Raw genomic sequence first — 12764 nt, 5'->3', positions numbered from 1 at the left:
TTTGATTAAGGACATTCAACAACGCTTCTCGGTGTGCTTCCGAGCTTAAAATAGTGCTAGCAATGAAGTACGTGTAGGTAAGTTGTGGAGCTGTTCTACAATGTTGTATTCGCTGTGCTTCAAGATCTTGAGGAACTCTTTAGCTTCTTCCTCCTTTATAGGTTCATTGACGACTAGCATATCTTCTTTGAATGGCTCCAGTGGTCTTTGCCCCACTTTACTATTACCTCCTCCGGAAGTACTCACCCGACATTCGTACTTCCATGGCACTTGCCGATTGTCCTTATATTGAAAAGGCCGCGGTGCGGAGATTACCACCTTGGCTGGTGTTGTCACTGTCATACTTGCCTTAGGGGTAATTATCAAAGGACTACCCCTACCAAATTTTCTATCTGATGATTCTCCGGTGGCACAAACATCTGCTTCCCAAGAATCTTGAATTTCTTCGTAAAATTCCAACTCCTTTCGATCCATCATGAGCTGGACTAACAATCTGAACTCTGGGCAATCTTGCACTTATGCCCTTCTTTTTTGTGGTAACAACAATGGTTACCATCTTCATTTTCTATCGTATCTGAACATGGTGCAAGAAATCCTGCTTTTACCATTTGGCTCCATACCCAAGCCAAAGGAGATTCAATTTCCGAAACCCTTGATTTAATTCTCCTTCCCCCTTCAGTAGTAATGGCATTAATTCCTGTCTCCTGATGATTGGGCAAGGGATTCTGGGCGACGTTTGGTGCCCCGGAATTGAAAGTGATCCAATTCTTGTTTCTCATTCGTTGCACAAGTCTCTTGAATGCGAGACAACTTTCAATCGAATGCCCCTGCACACCGCCATGGTATTCACAGTGAGCGCTCTCGTCATACCATTTCGGGTAAGGAGGATTTATTGGATTCATAGGATAAGGCGACACTGCATGAGTGTCGAAGAGCTGTTGGTATAATTCTTTATACGTCATGGGAATGGGGTCAAACTGTTCCCTTTCCCTTTCTCTTCTTGGTTCTCTCTGGTTCTGTCTAGAAGTACCGGATGGTACAGCTGCTGTGGAATTTGAGCTTGAGATCGTAACCCCCTTGTTGACGTTGTAGGTGTTCACATTGTTGATCTCTCGCTCCTTGTTTTTCGTGGAAGGCTTTTTACTGGAGTCTCCTCCCTCAATCTTTCCTTGTTTAATGGCCAACTCGATCATTTCACCGGCCATGACTAAATCTGAAAAACTCCCCGACGTGATTGCTACCAAATGCCCGAAATAAGGTGCCCTCAGGGTCTGTACAAACAGTTTTCTAGTTTCCTTTTCATCCAAAGGTGGATGAACTTGCACAGATAAATCCCTCCATCTCTGTGCGTATTGTCAGAAACTCTCATTGTGTTTCTTCTCCAGGCTTTGTAACATGACCCGGTCTGGTCTCATGTCGTTGATATGCTTATACTGCTCCAGGAAAGACTTGGCTAAGTCTTTCCATGTCTTGATATGAGTTCGGCTAAGCTGGTTGTACCACCGAATAGCTGAACCGGACAGGCTCTCCTGAAAACAATGGATCAGGAGTTGATCATTCCCTCCATATCCTGTCATCTTTCGACAGAACATAGTGATATGGGCTGAAGGGCAGCTGTTCCCGTCGAACTTCTCAAACTCAGGAATTTTAAACTTTGGTGGAAGCACCAAGTCTGGAACTAGGCTTAGCTCCAATGCGTCCACTCCATAATAATCATGGTCTCCCTGGACCATCTTTATTTGATCTTCTAATATTTTTATCTTTTCTTCCATCTTTTTGGCTTTATCTTCCTCGTCAAAGTCTGGGACATTATAATCATCCGGATGATCATCAGGGATGATTGTAGAAGTTTGTATCTTCACAGCAGGTGCAACTTTCGCTTTGGTAGCGAATGAGTCCCCGGGTAGTGCTGCTTTCCCTTTAGTAGCAGATGCGTCCCCGGGTAATATTCCGGGTGAGAGAACCACTTGCGGGGTTGGTGGTATGGCCACCCCCTCGGAAGAGATGCCCCCTGACGCACTAGCTTGCTGTAGACCTGACAACTTGGCTACGATTTGGTCGACCAAGGACTCCTGATTTTTCTTGATGGACTCAAGAGTACTTTCATGTTCTGAGCCATCTTATCTTCTAGCTCCTTTTGAAGTCTTGCCATGTGTTCTTCGATCTTCTCTATTCTGGCTTCCATTTGTCTCTTTTTGCTCGAGTATTGTGCGGGTGATGTGTATCTGATGCTTGCGGTGGTAAGCTCGGTGTCTGAGACATGTTCTGTTAGTTAATACGAATGTAAAAACATGGAAAATATAAAATAACCAAACATGAAATATAAAATGCAATGTATGCAATGTATGATGTATGCAATTGGAGGCATTGATCCAGAAAAGTGTTCATTATTATAAATAACCCTTGTTCAGACAAAAATGTCTTATCTTTTAAGAGACATAAAAACATATTAAAGGTACATTCGGACTAAATCCTCTAGACCCCGAACAGCCTCCAGTAGGTTGACAAGTCTTCTGCCTTCCTCTGTCACTGGTAGGATGCCTTGTCGAACCACACCAGCTTCCCTTGCCCAGGCTGTGAAGATGACGGGCTGCTTTTTGCACTTGATCCAGGAAATCTCTGATGGTTGCGTCTCGGGCCCTCACCCTTCGCTGTGCTTGTTCCCAACGGAAACGCCATTGTAATCCTCCGTCGAAAGGCACTATCTGAAGCTCGTTTGCTTGCCTCTTGAACCCATCTATAATAGCTTCTAACTCAGCTATTGTCTTGTCATCTTTCTCATGTCTTTTTTCTAAGTCAGCTATCCGAACTCTCAAGCGCTGGGTCTGATATTGACTATCTGCCAAACGTCTTTGGGCAGTCTTCGTCTGTTCCTTCCAAGCTTTCTCATCAGGCCCCTCAAACTTCCTTTTCAGGCTATGAGCTTCGTCTTTCCAGTATTCAGAGGTTACCTTCAACTTGGAGTTATCCTTGACCTTATCTTGATACCCCTTTCTCAAGTCTTCGAGCTCAAAACGGACTCTTTTTTGTTCTTTTTTCTAGTTTTTCTGCCCGATCTTTCTGAGAGTCAGCATCAAGCTTCCACTGATAACGTTCAGCTTCAAGTTCCTTTATTCTTTGCTTCAGCTCATTATTCACGGCTTCAAACTCGGTCTTGGCTATCTCGAGTTCAGAAGGGACATGCCTGAGATGTTCTTCCATGGTCCGGGTGTCATCACAGTCTGGCATCGGGACATTGTCATTCTTTCTCAATCTTCGCCACTCCATATAATCTGGAGTGAGCATGCTTCTGGCAGCTACAACATCCATTCGGAACACTTTCCTCCACGAATCGGCTGCTTCTTTGATCATCTTCTTATAGCTGTCGCCGTGATACTCAAACTCTGACCTAGGTAAACCGCATGTTGCTGGGACAAACTGACGTGCTCCATACTGTCTAAGTGCTAATAGCGGAGCATACCCGACTGCTCCCCAAAGTCCAAGTAAGGTCACAGTGTCGGAGTCACCACACCGAAAAAGAATATCACTGAGGAATAACCAAGGGGCTCTCCAGACAATATCTCGGTCTTGAAGATGCGTAAAGACCTTCATCCATTTTTCTTTTGAAGCGCCTTCATGCCATTTTAAGGTAATAAATTCACCTAGAGGTGAATAGGTGGTGCTGAAACGGCGGTAGGCAACCCCGTCAGTCTTCCAGAAGTGGCTGTGAATCCAGACCTGAAGGAGCTGAATGCACCCGGTGAACCTTCCTCCACCAGTTCTTCGGCAATGGTTGAGCGATCGAAAGGTCTCAGCCAAGATGGCTGATGCTGGGTTAACTCGTTTAGAAAGTTGCTCAAATAATTCTACCACGGCAGCGTCAATGCACCCCAAAGCCTTCGGAAATATGATTAAACCGTACAGACCCAGTGCAAAAAGGTCTATAGTCTTCCACTCATCAGGGTGGTTTTTCATTAGTTGCTTTATATGGATCCACTCGATTCCTTCCCCGCTACCTTTGTGCCGGAGTCGATCAGTCACCCACTTTTCATCAACCCCTGCAATCTTGGCCAGTCCGTTCTTGAAGGGCTGACTCTTGATATGTTTAATATATGCCCTCTCTAGTTTGATGCTTTCGCAGTGCAAGAGAGTAGTATACTCTTCGATAGTAGGCACCATGTCTTCCTGGTTAAAGGTGAAACAACTATATCCCGGGTTCCAGAATTGAATTAATGCTCGGAGCAAGGGCTCATCAGTCTTGACATGGAGCAAGAGGGCGATATCACCATATCGTTGGCTGAACTTCTGCTTTCTGTCATTCTTCCAACTGTCCCAAATGTTTCGTAGCTCTTGGACATTATTCTGTTTCAGGCTGACAGCGGTATAACTAACCAGTTCTGACACATAGTTTCCCTGAAGACTGTCTCCCTTCTCCTTCTGAGCCTTCTCGGACCATAGTCGTGCCTCAGCGTTTTCAATCTCTTGTATTACAACACCTTTGTCCATTAATTCGAATTATTTTGTGTATAACAAACGCTTTTTAGGGATCAATGGCCTTTTGTAATGATGCAAATGCTAGAAAACAAACACAAAGGCAAAAACGTTAGTAAAATAAGAATACAAATAAAAAATGACGGAATGAAAAAAAACGTAACAAAAACATGGTTAGGGTAAAAAAAATCCTAAGTTTTGGAACGTGGTTTCGGGGTAGGCTCTAATTCTTCATGGTCTCCCGGTTTAGGTTTTAAAAAAAACGGTACCCGAGTTTTCCTTGTCGGTGCCCCCTTGGGCTTGCCGGACCCTTAGTCCTAAACCCATCACAGGCTTGTACGGACTAAGTTAAACTCGAGGGGACACATTCCCTTATGCCCGCACGGTGAATAAATTCACACGAAGACATAAGGTATATGAATCCCGAAGGCTACTTGCTAGGCCCGCACGGTGAATAAATTCACACGAAGGCGTCGCTTTCACCCCCACTTAAAATAGGGTTCGGAGCTCGGGTTTAGAGCCTTAGATGAAAATGTTTGGAAAGCTGAAATCATTAGAAAACGGTCAGTCCAACTATTTACTCGAAAAATATAATCAAAAATAAGTAATAAGGATCGAAATATTACCTTAAAATTTAAACTTACCCTTTTCCTTAAAAAGACAACGGGAAATTACCTTAGCCTGACTCACTTACCTGTGTCCCCAGTGGAGTCGCCAAGCTGTCGGAACCGTCTTTCGGTTGGGCCCCTGAATCGGGCTTCGACTTAGGAAAATGTGGATTGGAGTCGCCACCGATCATTTATTTAAAAATAAATGGGTTGATCGGATACCCTATTTCTTACCTGATCTGCGTCTTACCAGAGATGTATCGGATTCGGGAGTCGGTTACAGTCAAGGAAGGATTAGCACCCTTGAACTGCCCTTTCGGTACTATGTAATTTCCAGTTGTCTTTGATTAAGAAAATTGAAAGTTAAATTAAAAGGTAAAATATTGATCCAAATTGCTTACCACTGATTGTTTGAAGTTCTCTCAAAAAGCCAAGGAAAGGGTTAGGTAATGAAAGTAGTAAAAATAGAAAAATAAGGCGAACAAACGAAATAATATAATAACAATGTATACAAAAAGGAAAGAGTGGAATATGACTAAATACAAAATAAGATATGCAGAAGAGAAAAACAAACGAAAATACAAATAAAGAAAAAGAAGAAAATATAATAAAACATAAATGGATAAAAAATTACACAGAGTAAAATAAAATACGAAGCAATAAAAAAAAACATGCGTAATATATAAATAAAAATAACAGTTATAATAGTAAAAATAGCAATGAAATAATAATGATGAAAATAATAAATAAAGTATATATACATATATATGTAAAATATAAAGAATACATGAAAGATATATAAAAATAAAAAAGTAATACTTATACGAATATAATAATAAAAATATAATATAATAGCATAAATAAATAAATAGTAATAATAGCAAAAAGTAAAAGGGAGAAATAAATAATATAAAAGTGGAATAAATAACTAATGAATGAAACGAGAAATATATATATATATTATAGTATTAAAAAGGAAAAATATCAATAATAGGTAAAACGAATATATATATATATATGTATATACATAAATACAAGAAAAGATGTTAATAGAAATATAATTATAAGATAAAATGAGTAAGGTTGGTAAATAATAAAAAAAAAATACGCATATAACGTATAAAATTATCAGATGTAGTAGCTAGATAAAGAAGTGACCAAAAAGTTAATTAAAATAATATATATGTATTAACACTAAGTATATAGATGAAATATATAGAAAATACGTATATATATATATAATCACAAAAAAAATAGTAATAATAGAAATAATAGGGATAATATAAAGAATAATAATAATAACAAAAATAAAAATGGTAAAAGAGTATAAAAAGAACTAAAATATATACATATATATACGTATAATAATAATAATAACAATAATAATATATATATATAATAAAACGTAATATATGAAAAGATTTAAAGAAATACGAATTGAATTCATCAGGGACCAAATTGAAAGTAAAACGAATTGAGTGGTCGAATTAGAATATCATTGGAGTTTGAAAACCGGATTTGGGGATCAAAATAACAGACTTTTAAAATAGGAGGGACTAAAAGCGGGTTTACCCTATTTTAAGGCAAAACACGCGAATTTGATATAAACCTGGATCAAACGTTTTTTAGGTTTCATTTTTCCTTCTTCTCTCGCCGCAACCTTCCCTCTTTCTCTGGTTTTCATCTGTGTTCTTCATAATGAAGAACACAGTCGCCCCAAACCCAGAAATACGATGGCACCGCCTCACCGACCGCCTCTGATCGGCGCCGGCTGCCAGTCATCGGCGGCAAAACCCAAAAAACTTTACTTTTTTCAAAAGCTTTTCAAATTCCCTCTTCAAAAACCGAAAGATTTTTTTAAAATAGGCCTACCGGGGTGTAGATCTTGAAAACAAGTCTCGAAAAAACCCATATGGTCCTCGGCCGTATCCTTTTGGTCGTTTTCAAGCCAAACCACAAGCATAAACCGACATGCCACGGAAGAGATGAACGAACAAAGGTAAAAAGAAATGCTACCTTTTTATTTCTGTGCGAATCGTTTGCAAATACTTTGAGTTTGTTTTGATTTTCTGTGGTGTTTTCGTGACCTCTCTCTCTCTCGTCCTAGTATCTTTGTGCGTATTTTTGTGCCTAATCTCTGGTGAAGAAAAAAAAAATCCCCCTTTGATGGGTTCTGATTACATCCATTTATAGTTTATTTACATCCTATTTTTAGTCATAGAGTCCTAAACAAACTGAAACTCATTGTTTGAATGCTTGTTAGTTGCTTGGAACCCACGACCGTTGCTTGTGACCGAGAGAACCGGGTGTGTTGAGCAGCTGGCGAGGCGTGGAGCATGGGGAGTCCCTGGGTATGCGGCGCTAAGGAGGGAAACTGCTAGGGTTTCTGGAAACTTTGGGTTTGGTCCACTGTTGGGCCCTGAGAAGAAAAAGAAAAAAAAAATGTAAATATAATTTATAATATAAATATATATATTGTATAATATAAGGACGAAATTAGTGTATTCACAAAATAGAAACAATTCTAAAGTTTAATAATTAATTGAACACTTTTAAAGTTTAATGGAAAAAATAGAAGAGAGAACAAAGCACAATGATAAAATTTGTAATTTATCCTTTTTACCAAACACCACATGCTGTGTTACCTACTACATTTTTCTCGGTCGTCTTTCAATTTATCCCATTTTATCTATTTACGTTATTTTCTCTTTTTTATAAAAACAAAATTTTATATTACTGAATTGGAAAAGTAAAATTATCGATTAATTAACCATGAATATTAAAATCGGAAAATACTGCACAAATATTATAAATTATATTTATAATTTTATATATTCAAAATCAATTCAATAATAAAGACAGTGGTCTCCAAATAATATATTAATTTATATTTCTCTTCATGTCACTAAGAAATTTAACGAATTAGAAGGTATATTTTATTAAAAAATAAAAAAAGTATATTTTTATATATAATATTTTACTTTTAATAATATAACCTAAGTCAACTATTTTTAGGATAAAGTACTCAAATGATCCTCCAATTATAAGACACTTTTTTGTTAAGTCACTCAACTATTAAAAAGTTATAGAATGATTACTAACTATTCATATATTTTAAATTCAAATTTTCTGTTTAAAAAATTAATGAGTTGAATGTTAACGTGTCTATGATAAAATTTAATCTCAAAATCGTTTGAACTATATTTTATAAATCAACTATGTATTTACATAATGTCATCAAGTTAATATTTGAAACATTATATCAAGTCAATGTTTGAATGTAATGACGATACAATAGACAACATTAAAATATAATTTTAATACTAATGACTTTTGTAACACAGGAACTGGTTTTGCTACATGTGGGGGCATTATTCGATCTTCGAATGGTGGTTGGATTTTTTGATTCTCTAAAATACTAAGAATATGCTCTATCGTTGAGGCATAGCTATGGGGAATACATGTATGTCTCTCTCATGAGTGGAATCTTGACGAAAGACAAATCATGGTTAAAACGGATAGCTTGGAGGTTATTCGGATGCTATAGAGAAACGTTAATAGAGATTCAATATTTACTCTTCTCAACCTGATTAGTAGATTATTAAACCAGAAATGGACGGTTACTTTGAGGAATATAAACCAAGATGCGAATAAGGTGGCCGATAAAATAACAAGATTAACTGCAGCAAGAGGCGATGCTCATACGGTTTTCTATACTCAATCGCTGGAAGTATTTAGTCTACTACAACATGATTCATTTGCTTGCAATTTGACAATAGAACATTAAGTGTTACCTTACATCTTTATTTCATAAAAAAAATATAATTTTATCATATCTTAATCAACAAATTAATATCTAACTTATACAATCATCAAATTTTTAATGAAAAAATAAATTTAGAACATATAAATAGTAAAGTGATTATTTTATAACTTTTAATAATTAAATGACTCAACAAAATAACACTCTACAAAAAAAAAATTATTTTGTAATTTTAAAAAGTACAACTCAATAAAACAATACTCAATAATCGAAATACCATTTATGTATTTTACTCTTATTTTTATATCAGTTATGTTTTAATTATATTATTCTCTCCTTACTAAAAGAACTTTTTGCGTCTACTTATCATTAAGAATAGTCACGAGTCAGGTCAGATTTTTTACCCTCACATCTGAATCAAAAATTAAATCCCTCCACTGTATCAGGTTTAAGAGGGTCTAATCTAACCCAAAACCCAACCCAACCCAACCCGAAATTTTCAGGAGGGTTCGAATGCTATGCAACTTCAAAATGATGCAGGCAAGCAGCCTAATTAGACACTTCGTCTCCCCATAAAGCTTCCATGTAAAATCAAAGCATGCCACCGATTTGTATATCTTGTATGCACGAATCATAAGAATATATTTTCGCAGTTCTAATATATATTATTTCCTATCAGCCCAGACGAGGAAAACAAATTTTTAAATTGGAAAATCCCCATTGATCCTGCAATTTATTGTGATTCCCGGATTCTAGAAAAACCAAATAAGCGTATATACCCAACAGATTATACCATAAGACCTTGAGGAGGGGCAGCTGCGGAAGCCTTTGGCTTGGGCTTCTCAACAACAATGGCTTGAGTGGTAAGGACCATTCCGGCAACTGAAGAAGCGTTCTGCAGAGCACATCTTGTTACCTTTGCTGGGTCAATAACACCCGCCTCCAGCAAGTTCTCATACTTGTCTGTCATAGCATCGTAACCAACCTCCCATTCACTATTCACTTTTTCCACCACTACCTCACCTTCCATTCCTGCATTTTGAGCTATCAACGACGCTGGTGCAACAAGAGCCTGCATGCAAAAATAGTTAATCACTATAAGTTCAATCTTTACTTAGACAGCAAATTTTCAGAATGTTCACCTTCTGCACAATGTCAGCTCCTGTGCGCTCATCTGCATCTTCAAGCTTCTCCTTAACTGCCGGAACACAACTTGAGAGATGAACTAATGTAGAACCACCACCAGCACAATACCTTCCTCTATGGCAGCAAATGTAGCATTCTTGGCATCTTCAATCCGTAGCTTGCGATCCTCAAGTTCGGTCTCAGTTGCAGTCCCCACCTTAATGACTGCAACACCACCAGATAGTTTGGCAATCCTTTCTGCTAATTTTTCTGAATCATAGACAGAATCTGTCTCAGCTAGCTCCTTCTTTAGTTGTGCCACCCTAGCTTGTATCTCATCCTTTGAGGCCCCTCAGCAATGAGTTGAGTTGAATCCTTGGTGATGATCACCTTTCTGGCTATGCCAAGCTGCTCGACGGAGGCATTCTCCACAAGCAAACCCAAATCAGTAGCTTGGTACTCAGCACCTACAGTTTAAATATCAATCAAACATTATAAACCATGGAGTAAGTTTCTATTTTTTTTTTTAAAAAAAGAACATGGCAGCTAACATACCAGTCATAATGGCAATATCTTGAAGAATAGCTTTTCTCCTTTCACCAAAACCAGGAGCTTTAATGGCTGCAACATTGAGTATACCCCGCAGCTTGTTCACCACAAGTGTGGCCAGAGCCTCTCCGGTGACATCCTCGGCAATTATAAGCAAAGGAGATCTCAATTGAGTGGTTTTCTCCAACGGGAATGATGTCCTTTATAGCTGAAATCTTTTGATCAGTTACCAACACTCTTGCGTTCTCAAATTCACAAATCAATTTCTCGGGATTTGTTACGAATTGTGGGGAGATGTAACCTCTGTCAATCTGCATGTAGTATGAAAAAGAAACAAAGATAACTCGAATAAAAACCAGATTCCAACTGCCACCAAGATTTGCAGGTTACTTATACAGTAAGTGATAAAGAAAAATATTGATGGGTTAAATATCCGCAACAAGTCATACCTCCATTCCTTCCTCAACATCAACTGTGGTCTCAAATGATGATGATGACTCAATGGACAAAACACCATCAGGTCCAACTTTGTCAATTGCATCAGCAACCATTGTTCCGATAAGGTCATCATTTCCAGAAGATACGGAAGCCACAGCTGAAAAGTAAGAAGCATAAGTAACCACAAAAAATAAAGTGGGACTTGATCGCTAGTGGCAAATAGTTTTGGCGCAGAAACGATTTATATTTATGCAGAATACCTTTGGTATCATCACGACCTTTAACAGGCCTGGCCTTCTTTTCCAGCTCTCCTAACAACGCTTGAACAGTTTTATCAATACCCCTCTTTACCGAGACAGGATTTGCACCAGAGGTAACACTGAGAAGTCCTAGTTTGATTATTTCACGTGCAAGTACAGATGCCGTAGTTGTCCCATCGCCAGCAGAGTCATTAGTTTTACTAGCAACCTTCATCCCACAACCAAAGAATAACAAACGATGTCAGTGCCAATGATCATATTAAGGGAAGATTGTAGACATATTCAAGTATCAGAAGAACAATACTAAGAGTATTATGTGACCTCTCTGATAAGAGCTGCACCAGCATTTTCCATGGCATTAGGAAGCTCAATTGCTCGGGCTATAGTCACTCCATCATTAACCACCTTTGGACTTCCATATTCATCCAAGACAACATTCCTACCTTCAGAATAGCCAAACATTATACAGTTAATGCAATTGACACTAGTCGCCACGGAAAGTAAAAACAAGCATTTAAAGTTAATACAAAAACGGCCAGCAATATCTAACTTCTGAGTTGGAGAATATCGCAATCGGTTAAGAGCATATATATAATTACATGTATACACCAGACGATTATGAGTCTGAACCAAACCCTCTATAACATGCAAAACACGACAATTTTGACATTTCATTCTACTTGAATGATTGAATCGGCCTTTTTATTCCTTTATCAAAAATAAAAAGAGAAGACTCGAGATAATAATTTAATCATTAGAACATAAATGAATGCAATCATTCATAGAAACAATGAATAATGAACTCATAAAGGAAAATAAGTTACCCCTTGGACCAAGAGTAAGGGCAACAGCATCAGCAAGCTTATCAATGCCGGCTTGCATAGCAGCCCTTGAGCTCTGGTCAAAGGCAATTTCCTTTGCACAAGCCTTCACACCAAATCGACCATTTCCTTGCCGATAGTTTAGCCTTTGGTTCTGCCGCTGATTTCCCCTCCTCAAACTCCCCTGCAATCATTAAAAAAAAAAAGAACCATTAGAAACTGTAAAGGCACCGATCTTTCAAATTTTCTCCCTTACCCAGACGCACATAGAAAAAAAACAGAAATTTTCAAGACACGAGGTAGCGCTCTGTGCATCTCAGAAGCCAGTGTTCTTGCAGGTAACAGTAGAGAAAATGGAATGAACCCATGAAAAGATATTACCTGTTTAGTAGTGCAAAAAAATAGAAGATGAAAGAGCATTGGCAGATGCCATTTTCGATGCGTTCTTGGCTTTGGGAGAGGGTGTATAAGAAGGTAGGTAGGAAGCTAGTAATAGTGCGTTCAGTTTCTTCAGGTAGGGTTTATCATTTTTTTAAAATTTATTTGTTCAGTGATAAATGCTTCTAGAACGTTCTTCCATTTCTGATTGGTCGCCAACACTAATTTTTATTAAATTATATTTATTAGTAATCATACTATAATTATATTCTCTTATTTTTATTATAATATCATTTTTTATATAAATCATCATCAACGTTATATTTTTTATAATTTTATTAAAAATATTATA

At 37.7% G+C, this 12764-nt stretch overlaps 1 pseudogene; it reads right to left on the bottom strand.

Moving 5' to 3' along the window:
- Nucleotides 1-7573: 7573 nt before the first annotated feature.
- On the bottom strand, nucleotides 7574-12467 carry LOC120196206 (annotated as a pseudogene).
- Between the last annotated feature and the right edge of the window lie 297 nt (nucleotides 12468-12764).

Source organism: Hibiscus syriacus, unplaced genomic scaffold, assembly GCF_006381635.1.
Source record: "Hibiscus syriacus cultivar Baekdansim isolate YM2019G1 unplaced genomic scaffold, ASM638163v2 tig00117028_pilon, whole genome shotgun sequence".
Classification (NCBI taxonomy): Eukaryota; Viridiplantae; Streptophyta; class Magnoliopsida; order Malvales; family Malvaceae; genus Hibiscus; species Hibiscus syriacus.
The sequence above is the reverse complement of the archived record's forward strand: the minus strand, read 5'-3'. Positions and strand labels throughout refer to the sequence as shown.